At 45.8% G+C, this 19,536-nt stretch overlaps 1 protein-coding gene across 1 annotated transcript in view; it reads right to left on the bottom strand.

Moving 5' to 3' along the window:
* Nucleotides 1–791: 791 nt before the first annotated feature.
* The window catches only part of MAF (MAF bZIP transcription factor), a 61,373-nt gene continuing 42,628 nt past the window's right edge, over nt 792–19,536 (bottom strand). Inside the window, exon 3 of the mRNA XM_083165265.1 lies at nt 792–2,219. The gene's annotated coding sequence lies outside the window, so the exon portion shown is untranslated. The remainder of the gene's footprint in view (nt 2,220–19,536) is intronic.

A 19,536-nucleotide genomic window follows, 5' to 3' on the forward strand; every position in this document is an offset into this window, starting at 1 on the left:
TCCACAAGTACCATCACCTGTATGCAGATTGCATGCATCTTGTAGTGTGCCACACTTTGATACCCGTTACCATCCTGGCCAGGATACACTTGCTCCAGCTGAATTCTGGGAGTGATGAGGAGGTGGATGCAGGGAAGCCACCTAGTGCAATGTCTGACGGTTTCCCACTTAGCGGTGACAGGGCCATCTTAATGTAAAGGCACACTGGGCTGAAGCCCAGGGCCCCACGATTCTAGGGGTGAGCTGAGAGGCAGTTAGATGCGACATCAGTCCCGATATGTATAGGTAACGTTATCTCCCAGGCCTGCACTGACTGTGCATATTCCTGACATACTGTCATTCTACTGGTTTCAAATAAATCATTTACGTGTCATCTACACATAATCTACTTTGTTAAGTCAATTACCTAAGGAATGCGCCTACATGTGACAATTACTGATACGTATATATTTCCTCTCCTTGTAGGAATCAATGCAAAATCAGATTCATCTTTTAATTACTGTTCTTGATTATTTCCTTCCATCTAAGGGAAGTGAACAGGAAAGATATACAGTAACTAAAAAGGCAGAAATGGGGGCTAATTACAAAAAAACAGGTGCACAGAAAAAAGTTGCTGTATGACGTAGTAGCCAATTGCGGGGCAGATGTATTAAGCCTTAACAAGAGATAAATGCAAGGGTGATAAAGAGAGATAAACGTCCAGCCAATCAGCTCCTTACTGACTTTTTTCAAACATAGCCTGTAACATGGCAAGTAGCAGGTGATTGGCTGGACGTTTATCTCTCTTTATCACCCTTGCATTTATTTCTTGTTAAGGCTTAATACATCTGCCCCAATATTCTGTAAAGTTGCTCTTTGAAATTAAATCAAATTTAGAAATGGATGGGTTGATTAGACTTAGAACACTTTTCTTGGACACCTATATCCACAAAGCCCCTCTCCACCCTTATTAGTGTATTATCATGGAGATGTGGCTTCTAATGAGATACTAGAATAATCGACATACTGTATGATGATCAAACTACAGGGCTGAATCTATTATATAATCGTACGAGGGGCAACAGGAAACCTATTTTAATGTAAACCCACCATCACCCTAATTATTTTGAAAGTTTGCTAATCCCTCTTAATCCAACCGTTAACACGGAGCGGTGGATTTGTCTAGTGTGGAATAAGCATGCATGGTTATAGAGTAGGGCAGCACAAATTGTATATATGACCCAGTGTATCTACTGTACATGGCGGATATAGCGTCTGTTAAAGAAACTATACTAAACTATATCATTTCATATTCTGTGTATGTTTGATAGAAGTAAATGAAATGCTGGTGAGAGCTAAGGTCTATACATTAAACTGTATATACGGTTTTCTCCTATCTTCATGGATGGATACGTTATGACCAGCACAGACGTTTGCACCCTTCTTGTCCCCCCCCATTTCGTACTCTGGGGGTCTCCGTTACACTTTCAGTCTCCCCCCCCAGCAGGGAAAGTTTACGTTTACATATATATACAATGAGAATTTGTACAGAAGTATATACAAAGAATATTTCATTGCTTTTCAGTGTATAACGTAGAACATTTTACCATCGTTGATCAGCAGTCCAATTTGACTCCTTTTTCTAAGTATAAAAAACAATAACCAGTAGGACGTGGTCAGTGAGAAGTCTTTCTGTGCCTTGTGTTGGGTTACCGGGATCTGGGGACTGTTTGCTGGCTGTTGACTGAAGGATATATCAGCGGTGTGCAGAAATGTTAGATCCTGAGGGTTGGTGGTTATTCATGATGTCCTACAGTCGGAAGCTTGAGCTTATGTTATGTGCCTCTTATGCCAACCTGAGGACGTTTTGGAAGAATGTGGAACAGTTCTATCCAGTCTCAAGAAATCCATTGAATAGTCATCGTCCCGAAGGGTGACGGACGAGTGGTTCAATCGCAGAACCTGTTGCATATTGAGAACATCGATTGACCGAGAGCAATTCATACATAGAGTGGTCATCATTAGAAAGCGATATAAAGATCCTAAGAAAAGCATGCAACCGAAATGTTGAGGCCAAAAGTCCCACTGGGGTCAGTGGTATTTACAATGATGAGGTTCATGATTCTGCATGTCCATTGGAAAGTAGTCCTCTGTGGGAAAGTCTAAAATGAGGAGGCTCTGAAGTCGCCAGAGGAGCAGAGTGGGGGAGCTCTCACGGAAGCTACCCAACTTTACTTCACCTGCAATGAAAAAGAGCACTTCAGTTTCTGGATACAAGTGACATGTAGCATCAACACTCAATGTACAAATAGCGCAGGGGGAATGGGGGGGTTCAATGCAATATATGTACTGGATGGTTGCCCCAGGTATTGACAGCGCTGAATACAGTGGGTCTGTGCGGTGCCCCAGAATCTTCATGCTTCACACACTCCTAAGCCCGCCCCCAGTCTTCTGCGATACTATCCAATGGGAGTCTAGGGGTGGGCTGAGGCTTATTTGATGCATGCTGATTCCAGGGCTCTGCTCTATTCAGCCCTGTCCATCCAGAAACTACCCAGCACATATATTACATACATGATCACTGAGTGGTCTCCTTCTCCCCTGCATTACATGGTCGGCGGTCCAGTGTACAGTTACTTATTCCCATAGTAAGAAACGGAATTGTTAGTACATATTTCTGACACACATAACATAATATATCCATATAAATACTGGTTATCTGGACTAGCAGCAGGTACGTCTACTTGGTTAGAATTGCAGCTTCTGATTCTGGTTCACTTGCAAAGCTAATTCTGTCTTTAATGGACAAAACCATGTGCACTGCAGAGGGGGCAGATGTAACATGTGCAGAGAGAATTGGATTTGGGTGAGTTATTTTGTTTCTGTGCAGGGTAAATACTGGCTGCTTTATTTTTACATTGCAATATAGAAATCAGTTTGAAGTACAAACCCCACCCCAATCTAACTCTATCTGCACATTTTACATCTGCCCCACCTGCAGAGCACATGGTTTTGTCCATTAGAGAGAGAATTTGCTTTTGCAAGTGAACCAGAATCAGGCCCTTAGTCAAAAATGGAAATTAGGGACATTTCATATATTTCCATCTACAGAGCTTTATGCCTTGGCGCTGGCACTGGAAGTGGAGGGCAACCGACAACTCTGACCCACTGCTCAATAATTGGACATTCTGCAAAGTGTAAGTTAGTAATTGGTCAAAGCAAAGTGGGACAGTACCTTGCTTCAGAACAAATGCATACTGTCCTGCTACCTTAACCAATATGCAGTTTCCTGCTTCCCAATAATATATTTCATTGCCAGAATCTCTACACAGTGTCCACTTGGCTGTTTCCCTACTCACCATCTAATTGCATTAGTTACTGATTAGATTCCAATTACCCGATCAGCAGGAAATGATGCAACACCCGATTACATGCTTTCCTCCTCTCTTGGCATTGGGCAATACTCAGTTCCTATCTCCACAATGTGCCAGATTCTCAGATTAATACCTAATAGTCTGATTCACCGGCCAACACCCTGTAGTCAGCTTCCTTCTATTGAATTAGCTTCCAAAATTTCTGAACCATGAATTTTGGGGGGCTTGTTACTACTTACCTGAGCCCAGGCCAGTAGAAGTTCAGTAGCACATTGGGCAAGGAGAGATGGACGATTGCAGTGTCACACAGCCAAGCGCTTATGTAGAAGATCCAGGGAGGCTGCCCTACCGCTGAGCAGCAATAACCTACGCTTTCTTCCCGCAGGTGTTACAGGTGGTGGGGGGGCATCACACCGATGCCTCCACCGTGGATCTGCTCCTAGCTTGTGGTACTGCTTTGCGCATGGTACTTTTTTTGGGTAATGGTGGTAGGGAATTGGGGCGTGGCCTCACTGATTTGGCCACTCCCCCAGTATCCATGCCCACTGCTGCTGTCAACACTCCCCCCAGTGCCTCCAGAGCTTCTTTAGGAGGTAGGTAGTGAATGCTGACTGGCCACTATCAAGGGCCACTATCATACCACTGCTATGGGGCCCAGAGCTGAAGGGAACCCATCTTCCCTGTTTAAGTTACATGTATTATATACATTTATCCATAGGTTGGTAAATAGGGGCCCTTACAAACTTTTGCTATGGGGCCCACAAATATTTAGTAACGCCCCTGGCCACTATGATTGTGAATAACACCCAATCAGAGCAGCCTAACAGCATTCTATACCAGGCTCCCTGTCTTCAGGAAGATATCAGCTTGCCGAAGCTATCACCAATCAGAGTGAAGCATTCTCTATCTGCCTCCAGCTGGACAATGAATGGCTGTCAGCTTGCTGATTGGTTCATGGTTGGAGCTACCCATAGGTTACAGCCAATCGTGTATGGTTCTGTACAGTATATATTGCATTTCCCATTGCACAGAGCCTTCAGTGCTGTTAGGCTGGCCCTGTGTCCATGACAATGTATTCAGTAGGTATCAGTGACTGATTCCTAATGAATGGCTGGTATTCTTTATGGAGAGTGTGCAATGCTGTACAGCTATACCTCTGTGTGCAGTCATTTCAATAGAACATTTTCTAGACCCAAGACGCTTTCTGACTACACTCAGATAAGATGCATCTTCCTCCGATATTAATAATGTATTTTCTATTTCACAGAAACAAATCTATATACATTCTGTATATACATATACTGTATCTCTGCTCCCTTGAAACATGATTCTTTCATAAAGAAAACCATTACAAGCTGCCTGTTTTATCCAGAAGAATTATTTGTTGTGCTAATATACTGTAAATAGGCTTCAATAAAAAGATTGTTTCCTGACATTCTTATCTGAGACATACAGGACTATGTGGCCGTGTGTATGTAAATCCAACCATACCTGTCCAGTTACATTTAAAAAAAATGCTTTTGTGAAGCCGGTGATGGAGTATAATAAGGGCGGTTGGCAGTGGTGGCAAAAAGAGGGCGGGGTCTCACAGTCAGGGGTGTGGCTTCACTGGAAACTCTTATTTGCAGTGCTACAGGGCGTGGCATCGCAGGTATCCATTCCCTCGTTTAAGCACCCCAGGCAGCAGTCCCAGGGAGCAGGGGAGTCGGCATGTTGGTGTCACCTCTTCAAAGGGAGACACCCCGATGTGGCCTTCACTCACCCCACCCCCTTATGACATCTCTGGCGGTTGGGTTTACAGCTTTGGGGCCTATACACAGAATGTGGCGGTGTGTCAACACCCACAAAGGTGCTAAATTATAGGTATGCTGCCATCTTTCTCTCAGCATATTTCTTAATACACTAGTTAAAAGCCGGTCAAAATGACGGCTTCTGCCATGTACTTTCACTTTGAGCTGTGACAGTTTTTGCTTTCACTTTGAGCTGTGACAGTTTTTAGCCCACAAACTCTCGACTCCACCCCCAGTCCCTATATGCTCCTACCTCCAATCTTCACAGTTCCCTCTCTCCATATCTAGCAAGTTTGAAACAGATCAGTGTCCCTGCAAAATTTACCTTCACTTTCTGTTATGGCATATTTTAGCACACAAAGGAGCAATTTGGTCCATCGGTGGGCCTCTAGTGGTCATTGGCAGTACTTCATCTCATAGAGGTGAGGAGTAGTTAGCCTTTTATATGTAGAGATAAATGGGGGCCTATATTTGAAGTCAAGTGGAATGAACCGGGGGGACTTAATAATAATGGAGTGTCTCTAGAATTGGGCATTTCTGTATAATCTTAGGAGGAAACGTACTGGCATAATCATGTGCTGTATGAAAGCTGGGACCCCCACTAGCCTGCCCATCACACCATTGCACACAGATGACCTTACTGCAGACAGAGGCAGGGCTGGTGTTGGTATGGATGATAATGCAGCTCCAAATACTGTTGTTTTATTAGGAGCCTTTCAATGTATACAGTACAGATATGTATATTGAGCAGTATTTGCTAGTATCAGCTGGCATTCAGTGATGGCAGGATATTGGCGCTGTCCCTGAAGGATCACCTTGGATGTCATTTTGGCATTTGGTTTCTGAAAAAAGGCATTATGAAAGTGGGAAGAGTTCAGCTGTGGGTGACAAGAGGAATAAATGGGATTGGAGAAACTTTAGCCACATTCTGTGTGTTTACTTTAAAAGCAATGGCACCGTGATGATCTGACTCCTACCTTGTAACAATATATTCAAGGACAATACAAGAAGCTGTTATTAAAGTTTCCAGCAAGAACTGAGCAACTTAGAAAACCGGCAATACCGCAATCCTGTAATCAGCACCGCAGCGCAAACCAGGCTTCTGTGCACAGCAATAACTCCCAGAATCCCTTGCAGTGCACAAATTTACATGGTATTAGTGGGATATTAGTACCCATTTCACACACAGCCAAGAAACTGGATAGAGGCTCTGTGTGAAAGGATAACTTGGTCTTGCATACCAGGTCAGACCTGGGTTATGCCCAGGTCAGCTGCAGTGTGAAAGGCAGACCCAGGACATTTATGATCCGGTTCATATCTAAAAGTCTTCAGATTGGATGCACTAAACCCTGCACGTCTGGGTTTCGGTGTGGAGGTTAACGCCACCAAAAAGCTGGCATTACCCCACAGTGAGGACTGGATTTCCCACTAGGCCTATGGGCGGCACCTGCTGGGCATCCCCCCTCCTCGCGTGCAGCAGGGTTCCCGATTGCCGCTCTAAAAAAACTGATTTTCTGATTCTCTCACCCTGTTACATTTCATTTTATGACTAAATGTCGACATACAGGAAACTCGACATGACTGAAGGCCGACGTGGGTTAGGTCGACGGGGTCATTAGGTCAACAAAAACATTAGGTCGAAATGGGGAAGGTCGACAATAAAAAAGGTCAACATGGGGTTTATCACTTTTTGGAGCCGATAGGTGGTATTTCATGCCCTACCATCCACTAGGGTGTGGTGGGGGAATAAAATAGTGTGCTGAGGTGCTCCGTTTAAGTGTCCATGTCAACTGTGTTGACATCTGGGACAAAAAAAGGCGAAAAATCCCTTGTCGACCTTTTAATTGTTGACCTTTTGGCTGTAGACCTTCCCCATGTCGACCTAATGACACTGTCGAGCTTCCCCATGTCAACCTAATGACCATGTCGACCTAACCCATGTTGACCTTCAGTCATGTCGACCTTCAGTCATGTCGACCTTCATGCATGTCGATAGGAAACTTTTACACATAGACAGAAACACAAATGAGTGACTATACTGCGTGACTTCTTCCATCAACAGAGCAGAGTGTAATAAGAGACAACATGATGGTGCATACAGGAAATCACTCAAATAATACAGAAGTGTTTCTAACACTAGATTAGGGGTTTATAGTAAACTAGTTAAAAACCCGATCCAAATGTCGGCATAGTCCCTATCTGCTTCTACCTCCAATCTCTGCCTTCACAGCTTCACGGCTCCCTCTGTCCATATGCAGCAAGTTTGAAACAATCCATTTTGTTTTTGCTTTCTGTTAAGTAATTTGGTTCTTACGTGACCTCTAGTGGTCACTGGCGGTACTTCACCTCAGGTGAGGAGTATTTAGCCTTTTATATATATAGATAGATTAGTGTAATACATAACTGCAAAACAATTACAGAAATGTAATAGTTTTTAATATATTTCATCAAATACAAGAATGAAACACCAGCACAACGGAATCAGCAGGTTTGTGGACCCCGGAAATGCTAGCCCACCCTCCTCTGCTGGTCCATCCCTGCCCTGACCCCCATCACATACCATATTCTCCCTCTGAATAGCAGTGAAACCACGTATAATCCACAATTGCAACCACGTCCAGGTGCATAGCAAAATAAACTGCACTACATGCGCTCCAATAACCTCATCATGACTGGCTGGCTTCCTCTCCTCTCTTTCTGACTAAACACATTTTCACATATGCCCATTTTAAAACAAATATTGTTATTTTACCCATACTTTTGCTGACTTAAGGCTGCATCCTTCTGGGAGGGCCAGGTAAAGCAGCTCTGCAGGGGCGGAAGGGTGTGACAAAGTGGGCGTAGTGGGGGCATGATTTTGAGATCATGGCCTGATAAAAATGACCCAATTATCAGCATTCTGATGTGTGCCCATTATGATTCAATTAAGCAATTCCAGAGTGAAGTGGGTGGTCTTATCCATTCTTTCAGGCACCCAGAAGCCTCACCCAAGATTTATGTGGCTCTGGAACATCCTTGGAAGAAGGCAATTTTGTATTTAGCCGCATCCAACTGTCAGCAGTGTGCTGCCTTGCCAGCGGAGGCAGTGACAGCGCCACCGCCCAGCAGCATAGTGGTGCATACTAAAGTATGTGACAGGAGACACACAACCCCCCCGCACCTGCCCAGCAGCAGCACCCTGCCTGCTAGGTGCACCATAGTGCCAGTGACAGGGCCCCTGCCAATCATTCTCGATGCCAGTCGTGTTTTTCTGTAGAATGTGCTTTGAGCAAAGACTGATGCGGTTTTATCCTAGTTGTAGTTACTGCATTTGGGGGGTGTATGTATATCCCCATAAGTATTCCCTAAAACCTAAAAGAAGTTGTTTATTTTCTCATTGAGCCTTAGGCAGCAATAAGAGGACAGGAACCGAATCAATCAAACCCTTCGGCTGCCACTGACAGTATCTATTAATACGGTAGTGTACAGCCATCTTTACCACCCACCGCTTATTTATACTGCCTTAGGGACTTGTGCTGAGTTGACATAGATACAGTGTATGTAGTCAGTAGGTATATGTCAGATATATATATAAGTATATGTCAGATCATTAGTATTACTGAAGTAAATAATATAAATATAGTAGAGCAGGTGTTTACAATGAACTAAATCTATGCAATATGCTATTTGTCTCATGGCATCGTAGATGGCGGAGACGTCTCTGGTGTGAGTCTGACTCGCACAGTTATGTACAGAAATGCTCTCATCACATAAGTGGTTTCAAACATAAGGTGGCATTGAATTGTATGCGATGGATTCAATGTACTGCTGCGGATGGCACATCGTGCCCTATACAGGGCCAGCTCTACCACTAGGCAGCTTTAGGCAGCTGCCTAGGGTGCCGGGATCTAGGGGAGCGCCACCAAGTCTGCCTATCAGAAGATCAAGGATGTCTGTGAGGATCTTTATTGCACTTAATGCAGGTGGTTCCTGTGGAACCTGTACGACCTCACCTCCATACTTCCTCTTGAGGCATACTTCCCTATTTTGCTGCCTTCTCTTCCTGTACTCTGTTGTGGGTGGCAAAGGGGAGGGTGCTGGGGGCCTCCAGAGAAAGCAGGGGTCTTGCCCACCTACCTGAGGGGCTGGGAGGACCACTCAATTTTGGGAGGCTCCCTGCCATTCCAGAATGTTAGGCAAGTATGCAGTAAGGGGTTGGAAAATGGTTATAGGTGGCAGTATAGGGGGGGGGGGGCGGCAGTAGGTTGAAGTTTTGTCTAGGGTGCTGAGAAGCCTTACACCGGCCCTGGCCCTAGGTGGGAGGGAAAACTCACAAAGTCGGCACTACCGTAACTTACCTATACAGATGTGTTCACATACATCTAGGGGGTTATTCTGGTTTATTCGCAAGGCTGCAAATTCATAGCCTTGTGAGTCCACCAGACCCTGCCCGGCGAATGCTGGGCCACCTGCCACCCCTCGCAACGCAGGTTCACCTGCACTGGCTGCAAATGGATGTTTAACATAAACAGTCATTCGCAGGGTAAGGGGGACCCACCCCCATCATGATGGCGAGGGTTCACACCTATCTAAAGTGACTCTGAGGTCACTTAGATATGTGTGCACCCTCGGGAGGAAGTGGGCGGGCAGCTGACATCTGGTGATGTCAACGGGCGATTTGAATGGGAACACCCAGCGTTCTCATGGCAACGCCCATGAAATACTGGGCGTTCCCATGGAGAAATCGCCCGGTCCGCCGTGTGCCCCCCACCGCCTGCATGCAATAGTGGGTGCGTGCGCCCGGCGAACAGCCTGTTCGCTGTGGGAACACGCACGCTGTGCAGAAATGCGTCTATGCTTGCGCAGACGCACACCATTGGTCCCTGTGCGGACCTGAATAAGGTCCTCAATATCCTTACTTTCTACGTGCGCTCCTAGTCAAGCTGTGGGCATCTTCTTTTTTTACTTTTTCAGTTTTTCAGTTAATTTGTGTCTCATTTGTAAATCAGTGAATAGGATACACCAGCAGCTTCTGCTGATTAAAATGATCTGCGGCCTATTCAGAGTGGGTTTCCAAGAAAACACTGTACTGTTCCATTTCATATGAAAATACAGCATTATTGACACCCTGAATATAGACATATGCATTATCATTTTAATCAGCAGAAGCAGATTGTTTATTTGACGCATGGTGCTACAGAATCACACAGCGTGATGTAAAACATGACTTTTATCGCATGAAGGATAGATGAATGTGCAGTGAACTCTGGCACTGGTGGGGGGGAGGGGGGGCAGCGTTGCAAAGCTCCTCCCTCCCTGTGCATGTACAAGTTCACTTGTACGGATCCTCCACACGAGCCCCTCCCGCTATTAACCCCTTGAGTGCCAACATCTTTGTGAGAGATGTTCAAAACACAGGTTGAGTATCCCTTATCCAAAATGCTCGGCACCAGCAGAATTTTGGATAACGGGTTATTCCATATTTCGGAATATTTTAATATTTCAATGATGTATCTTGAGGTATCTTGTATTTATGCTGTATAAACACATCAACCACATGAAATGCACACAAATATATTTTATTTGTTCAAAAAACAAGGTTTTCAGGCACTGAATTTGAATGCCAAGCAATCGATTTCTTGTACATATATAGTGCCAGTTGCATATCATGTCCTCAGCAGTGCTGTTACAGATGTCCCCAGTAAGTTTTTATAAAAAAAAAAAAAAAAAGGCTAAAATTCCAGCGTCGCTCACATTTGTTATATAAATTCAAATAAAAAAATGTTGTGTAAAAAAAAATTATATTTCCTATATAAGGTAACATTACTGGTCATTATGCTGAATAAAAATGTTTGCTTGGAACTTTTCACACCTGTTTTGACCAACTCACTTGGCACTCAAAGGGTTAATCCTACTGCCGGGCCAACACTTCTTAGATTTGTGGGTTTTAGCTAAATCCATTCTACCGCCACACAATAGCAAAGCATACTATATCCACTAGCATCATTAATGGTAGACATGACGTTCTTTGTCTTCTCCCCAATGCTTCACCTGTTTTTCTCCAAATACATCTTAAGTGGTCGTGGTCAAAAAAGATTATGTGTTTGAGCAATCCACAATCACTTGTTCCAGAGAGTTTATAGCTTATCTCAGTCTTCTTCTGCAAACCTGACATGCTGATTTTTGTGATAAGTTGTATTTGTGAAGTGCTCGGTACACACCAGTTCAAGGGATCGTTTTCAAATCCTGACTGCAGCAGGTAGGATCTGCAAAACGACCAAATGACCAGCGGTGCATCGGGTCGGAATCGGATCTAAAACCTGCCAAAACATGCCCATTTACATACAATCGGTCGAGATTGTATCGAAATTGGGGGAATTGAGGCCAAATCGTTCTGTTGTGTACCCCACGTCAGAAGTAAGTGGTGCTGTGGTGTGGACCTGTGTGGCAACAGCTTACGTCAGCTGCACCTTCAGATCCGTTCATCTGGGTCTGAATTTGTGCCCGGCCCGATGTTCGGGGTTTGCGCATGTGAGATTATGCCCTTTCCCAAAGCCGGGAGCGAATTTCACTGCCCCAGCCCAACTCACTCTCCTGTTTATCAGTTTTTGAAGCTTGATACATGTGGCCCTAACTGTTTTTTATTACGTCAAATTCAATTCAATAAATAGTAATTGCATTATTGCATGCAGAAATAGGTCATGTTGTATGTGCACCCAGCAGTTATATGAACATCTTGTCACTTAGGGGTTTATTCTAGTTCATTCTTTCTGACAAAATCCTTCTTAGATGGACAAAACCATGTGCACTGCAGGGGGGCAGATGTAACATGTGCAGAGAGAATTAGATTTGGGTGAGTTATTTTGTTTCTGTGCAGGGAAAATACTGACTGCATGATTTTACACTTCAATATAGATCTCACTTTGAAGAAAAACCCCACCCACATCTAACTCTCTCTGCACATGTTACATCTGCCCCACCCGCAGTGCACATGGTTTTGTCCATCTAAGAAGGATTTTGGCAGAAAGAATGGACTAGAATAACCCCCTTTGTGACTCCGCAGTGGCGTAAAAATAGAGCAGCAGACCCCGCGGTGGCAGGGAGGCACCAAGTAAGTGTGGGTGCCGGGGTCTGCGGGGCTATGGTTAAGCTAACTCTACCTGCCTTATCCCGCCGCCGCCGCGTCTGTATTCGACCGGGAGTCGGGACCGCAGATCTACTAATCTGTGTCCTGGCGCTCCTCCTGGCTCCTTATGAGTCAAATGTCCATCACAAAATACCCCCCTTAGAAAGACAGCTTTTTAAGATGCTAGAAGAGGCAGCTGCAGCCTCCTCTAGCATCCTTACAAATGGTCTGCTTTAAGGGGGGTGGCCATTTTGTGATGGATATTTGAGTCATAAGGAGCCAGGAGGAGCGCCGGGACGTAGATTAGTAGATCTGCGGTCCCGACTCCCGGACGATACGGCGGGGGAGGCAGGGTAAGACAGGGCAGGGTTAAATTTAGGGGGGGGGGGCGCCGATATTTTCCAGCGGGGGGCAAAAATTTATGATTTTGGCAAGGTGCTGTGAATGCTCCAAAACAAAAACAGGCCTTGCACTTAACAGTTAAGTAATGAATTTTAAGATATTTCACAGTGGAAGTGTAGGGGAGATCAGCAAAATAATCTGACCAGGCTAAATGAAGCGGTTTGGCCCTGCTGTGATTCAGTGACACAATTTGCAGCTTTATGCTACACGCACACCATTAAGGCCACAGAGTAACATGCATCCAAACTTTCTTAGTTTCTAAATCGTAACCTGAAAAGGGGGCGGAACTATGGTGTGGTGAACGGGGACTCTTGTAAATGGGGTGTGGCCTAGTACCGCAACCCCCGTTATGCATATTCGGGGGTGTGCCCAGCGCTCCCCTAACGACTGGGCAGCCCCTGACCCCCTCTATGCCCTCCCTCTCTGCACTGAAGAGAGGTACTGCAAAGGGTCAAGACTCAACAGGTACAAAAGGTCGAAAGGTTGAAAAGGCTGACATGACAATAGTAGACACAGGTTATTTTTCATTTTGTTTACCAAATCTTGTATGTTCATTGATATGTAACCACCATCAGTAGGAAAGTATATCCTTGTGGGCTCCCTTCGCTGGCCACACTTCCGGCAAGGTGGCTCACCCCTTACTGCACACCTCACCACAGGTTACTATTTCATATTGACCATTTTTATGTCGACAAATGCCATGTCGACTTTTTGTACCGATTATCCTTCGCACCTGTCCACCATTTGCACCTGTTGACCTTTTGAACTGTCAACCTTTCACCTGTTGACCTTTTGGAACTGCTGACCTTAACAATAATAACCATATGCTGTTGACCTATTGACTTTCTACCTAGACACAGTCTGTCTATCATCCAGTAGCTGAGCTGAGGTAAACGTAACGTTAAATCCAAAGCTAAAAAGAATTCTGAAACTTATACCGCTTTCAGACCGCACTCTAGACCCGGGTTATTGCCATGTCCTTGCAGTCCCAACATGGGTCGAGGTGCGGTCTGAAAGGGCCACCTTGGGTTGAGCGACACGGGAGTTCAACCTTGGTAATGACCAGGGTTGAACACGGCTCTGACCCATGTCAAGTGCAGTGTGAACGGGTGCCTGGGTCGAGCGGCCCGGGTCCCGTTCACAGTATGGAGGAGGCAGCTCCAAGTGCTGCCTCATCCCAAGCCTCCGGTGACGCGCCGCCACTCAGCTCCGCCCCGTGTGATGTCACAGACCAGGCAATAAGCCGGGTTGGTGTCTGAGCTTTCAGACCGTGAATGCCGTGTCGCTCTGGGGATGGGACCCGGGTGCGACCCAGCATTTGCGGTCTGAAAACAGTATTATATACACCAGTATATAAGTTCTAGAATAAATTCATAAGTATTATGTGAGGGTTAAAGTAAATAGTAAAAATAAATTTTTCGGTTATGATCCAGAAAAATGTTCAGTAAAGAATGAGCAAACTTTTCTTTTTGTTTTTTTGCCTTCATTACTATTTGTGTGAGCAGCCATGTTGCTTTCTCTGTGGATGAAAAGTACCTGATTCAGACCTTATTGCTCATCTGCAGATGACTACGAGTAGATAGCCACCACCCAAACAGTGAAAACCCGCCCCGTGCAAATGTGCAAGTTCACTCACTATCAAACAATTTTCCCAGTCTGTACAAACGTGAGTACACTAAATCTGATATTTCCACAACTCTGTGACAGATACAAGCTGATCGAGGCCAATGCTAACGTCACTAGTGGCGTTGAGAGGGGGGGAGGGCGGTTCTGTTGGAGGGTCCCGGGTCCCGCTCCCCCCTTCCCCATTGCAGAGAGAAGTGGTGAGAGAGAGGACAGGCTGCCACCACAGCTCAGCCTCTCTCCCCTGCTCAGAGCTGTGTGCTGAGGTGAGAGACATCTACTGCGGCAGCCTGTCCTCTCTCTCCCTCTCATTTATTTTTTTCACAGGGGCATGGCTACGCCCCTCCTGGAGGCCCCACCCCTTTCCATTTTACAGGGGCCTGGACAACCTACACCCTCCCTTAAAACACCTGGGCATCCCTGCAGTTTTTCTGACACTCCCAAAAAAACGCCCGTTACCACCCCTCTAAAGCAGAACTGCTGTTCTTCAAACTGCGAGGGATATTTTCACTATTTATGCCACAATTTTGGCTCGAACATGCACGCTACGATCCGTGCGCAGTCATTTGATTATCCAGTAATCGGACAGCAATCGGCTGTGCTAAACCTCCTTATTGAGTTGATTATTGCATACCGCCTAACTTCTGGACTAGGGCAATAGGGACACTCGCGCCCGAAAAGGTGTATGCTAATGAGGGTGTGGTATATGCAAATGAGCAGTGATTGGACCGCGCCCCCATTTTTCACTCCTCCGCAACGCTGAATAGATGCAATTCACTTCAGGGTGGCGGAGAATCCCAACTGCATTCCCACCACCACCCCCCCCCCCACCCCCCGCCGCGGGACACTGTCGGTGTAGGTAACAGGTGCACTGTAATGGGGAATCCACCTTCACCCTCTGATAGGGCACGGTTACACTCTGAGATAAATATAGAATGTTGTCACTTATTTCATGCTATGGAAGTAAATTGCTAACACAGAGCAGGATGGTTCCTAACCTTGTGGCCTCTTTAAGTCTGAAGAGGTTAATTCTGCGTCTGGTGTCAGTGGTAAGGTCACAGCAGATGGGATGGATGATTTTGCAGATACAGAGCCCCAACCATTTCTCACCCCTGGGGAAGGTGATACTTTGGGTCAGCTAGGAACACAGTAGCATAGCTTGTAAACTCAGTAAGTGGCTATATTTTTCAATGCTGCTTCCTTAACCTCAGTGTTCGTTATGCTATCCTATTCCCACACTGCTGCCGTCTCTGACGTACATAGCACTGTAACTCACTCCAAAAATGACCTCGGCAAAATAGTATCTCGCTCCCGGATTCAGAAGCGTTACTAAAAAGGCTCCAGCTACTAATAACATATGAAGACTTTACAGAGAAACATGTTGACAGGTTCAATATATACAGCTTAATAACAAACATTTAGGTGTATTCTGAAACAAGGGAAAACAATCTATTGGGCCGGACAATAGCATACTTGCCTACCCTCCCGGAATGGCCAGGAGGTTCCCACAAATCGGGTCCCTCTCACGGCCCCCTTGGGAAGGTGGGAAAGTCTCCTGCATCGCCTCCGCAACCCCTTCCCCGCTGCATAAAATTCCGGCTGACTGTCATGGGGCGTGGCTTGGTGTCCCGCCCCCTGACTAGTAGCCTCATCCCGCCCCCTTTCACTCCTCTCCAGGCTTCTCACACAGAGGAGTGAAGTAAATTAGGCAGGTTTGCAATATATAGGGTATGGGTAAAAACTGGAACCGGTAGAACCCTGGAATGCTGGACTGGATAGGCTCCATTCATCAATCTATGTCATTCCGGAGCTTGTAGTGTCCGGTCCGGGGAGGGGGGGAAGTGCTTGCCTAAGGGGGTGTTCCATCTTGTGGGGCTTCTTGTGACACTTGTCACCATGGAGAGGAGGAGAGAATAAAACCTCCATGTATGGTCCGAGGAAACTGGAATGATCCGGACCCTACGGAGAGGCTGTAATCTCCCCTCCCCATATCCTTGGTGAAAGCTATCACAGACACCCATGCGGAAGGGACACTCCCCTGGACAGGTACCACCGCCCCCCCCTCCCCCCACAGACCAGACACACTGTCTGGTTCGGCGTTCCAGGGTGTGGTCCGGTTCCGGTTTTTACTTAATCCCAAAATACATCTGTCTGTTAGAACACAATAACCAGACCATGCTCACAAATGTGATTTCATCTGAAAATTAATTCCGCAAAGAAATTCATTGCTTTTGATACAAAACGCACTTTAGTATGAAAATACAGACCTTCCATATCACAAGACAAACTAGGCTGGAACCTTGTGCTGCAGCCGTGCCCGTCAATGTTGCCTGAATGAAATCATTCTGTTTATAAGTTCTCTAGAGCTACTTTTACAACCAATAATCCTTCTTTAATGGAACTGTCCACTTTCGGAGAACCTTTAGACAATATTATGTGCCCCTGGCTTTATAGCAGGCACAGGTCATTCCCCCTGGGAAGCCTCTGTTAGCTGATGCAGAGAGATATTCCACTGCCGCGGTTATTTAACTGCCCGATTACCAGGGGATGGATGATTTGGGGGTGCTCATAAGTCACTGTACAGCAACCTTTTGTATGTACGGCACTGCAGTGGACTTGGAACCCTACAAGGCTTCATGATTGTGGTGGTGGCTGCAGAGCTTCACTGATCAAGCAATTATTCCGAAACCGTTTCATTCTATTTGCTGGCACGTAACATAAATGCCAGCTCTGTGCTCTTCAAAAGACAGCCGGAGTGCAAGCGGTGCCATTGTAACGTGTAGAAGGTTCTGGGTCAGCACCATCGCAGATGTATGGCCCTGCCACCTGGCTAGTAGGGTTCCGGAAGTGGCTTCCTGCACCCAACGTCCTTTGGATTCTTTAGGCAAGCATCTTGCAGTCTTCACTTGTTCCATAATCATGACCAGTGGCAGGGGCGTAGCTAAGGGTTCATGGGCCCTGGTGCGAAAGGTCAGCTTGGGGCCCCCCTACATACAACAAAATTAAAATCTCGGTCTGTTTATATTTTAATACATCAAGTATATTATGTTTACAGCGCGCCAAATACATATGCCCCCCAGTGCCAGATACATATGCCCCACAGTGCCAGATACATACTGTATATGCCCCAGTGCCAGATATATCCCACAGTGCCAGATATATATGTCCCATAGTGCCAGATACATACAGTATGCCCCACAGTGCCAGTTACATATGCCTCACAGTGCCAGCTACATATGCCCCACAATGCCAGATACATATTATTTCCCACAGTGCCAGATACATATGCCCCACAGTGCCAGATACATACTGTATATGCCCCAGTGCCAGATATATCCCACAGTGCCAGATATATATGTCCCATAGTGCCAGATACATACAGTATGCCCCACAGTGCCAGTTACATATGCCCCACAGTGCCAGCTACATATTATTCCCAACAGTGCCAGATACATATGCCCCACAGTGCCAGATACATATATACCCCAGTGCCAGATATATATATGTCCCACAGTGCCAGATATATCCCACAGTGCCAGATATATATATGTCCCACAGTGCCAGATACATACAGTATGCCCCACAGTGCCAGGTACATATGCCCCACAGTGCCAGGTACTTATGCCCTCCAGCGCCAGATACATATACATGAGGGTATGGGGCAGGAGGCAGGACAAGGCAGGAAGCAGGCCACTCACTTGCACAGTAGGCAGGCTAGGACGGATCCCACCAGGTGATGATCTGCAGGCTCTCCCGTCACCTCAGGTCCCCCCACTATTAGCGCTACTCACACTGACTGGAAGGATGTGGGCGCCGGAGGCTCAAGCACTGTCGTGTCATGACGCTGCGGCGTCATGACGTCAATAAACAATAGACGTGCTGCGCCGCATAGCGGCGCTCACTATGTTCAAATCATGCTGCACAAAATCGGCCCACTAGGCCATCGGCCCTTCTGGCATTTGCCAGAAGTGCCAGATGGCCAGTCCGGCCCTGGTGGCGGGGGTTGGGCCCCCCTGGCTCAGGGGCCCGGTCGCACCTGCGACCGCTGCGACCCCTGTAGCTACGCCACTGACCAGTGGTCAATATGCAGGCGGTCTGAATACCAACGCTGGTACACTGAAGGAGGGAACCCGACAGGGGTTAGGTAACCCTCCTCCTGCCCCCCCCCCTTCCCATATCCTAAGCTTCCTTTGTAGTAGCCTAATCCCTCCCCTGATCCCTCCAAGCTAGTGCCTAAACCTAACCCCAGCACCCTGCCACCTAATCTTAACCCTGCCGACCTTCAGTGCCCAACGCAATGCATGTCAACCTTAATAGGGTCAACCCAATGACCCAGAGGAACTATTTTTGGCACAGACAGTAGTGCCATCTAATCACAGTCATTTTGGAGCCTTCATGCTTGAGTCTGCACAATGCATGTGCCGAGCGCCAAGCGTCTGATTTTTCCTTTATTGCTTGTCTCCCTGATGTCACATTGAGATAACACATACTGTACCTCCGTTTCTTTCTAAGTCACTAAGCTATACAACAATGAAACTGCCATCAAAATACCTCCAGTAGTTTCCGAGTGATGCCTGGACGGACTGACAGACAGACAGACAGACATACAAAAACTATGAATTTCCTTTTTTTTGGTCTCCATAGTTCCTAAAAATTTTTTATAAAATAATAAATAGAAATATAATAAAGAGTGAAAAGCTAATAATAAAAACTATAGTAGGACTCTTCATTTACGGTTATAATACCGTCGTACACATATTTATTTATGCACTAATTACAGCAAGCACAATTGGGAAAAGGTGTATTTTCCCTATAAAGGTGACATAACTAAAATGAAGTTTATTCCAGTATTCTACTAAAAGAAAATCCAAAAATCTGCCAAAAAAGAGAGAAAACAAAACAACTAAAACCCTACACACAGTAGACAATTTGTTTTAGTAAAATGAAAAATACGTAAGAGTTTGAAGAATTGGAATTCAGCCCAATTAGAAGGGACAGAAACCCCTTGTGAAGTTGTAGAGATGTTTTACAGAAAACAATGTAGCAGTCCAGTGTACACTCCTCTTATGTCTGTTAATTGGATAACAGTTAACCCGTTGAGGGCCAACATCTCTGTGAGAGATGTTCAAAATATCTGCTAGAAATGCCAGAATCGCTCACATTCGTTATATAAATTCAAACAAAAAATGTTTTGTATAAAAAGATTATATTTCCCATAAAAGGAAATCATTACAGGTCATTATGGTGAATAAAAACATTTGCA

The sequence above is a fragment of the Crinia signifera genome, chromosome 11, assembly GCF_055691185.1.
Source record: "Crinia signifera chromosome 11, ASM5569118v1, whole genome shotgun sequence".
Taxonomy (NCBI): Eukaryota; Metazoa; Chordata; class Amphibia; order Anura; family Myobatrachidae; genus Crinia; species Crinia signifera.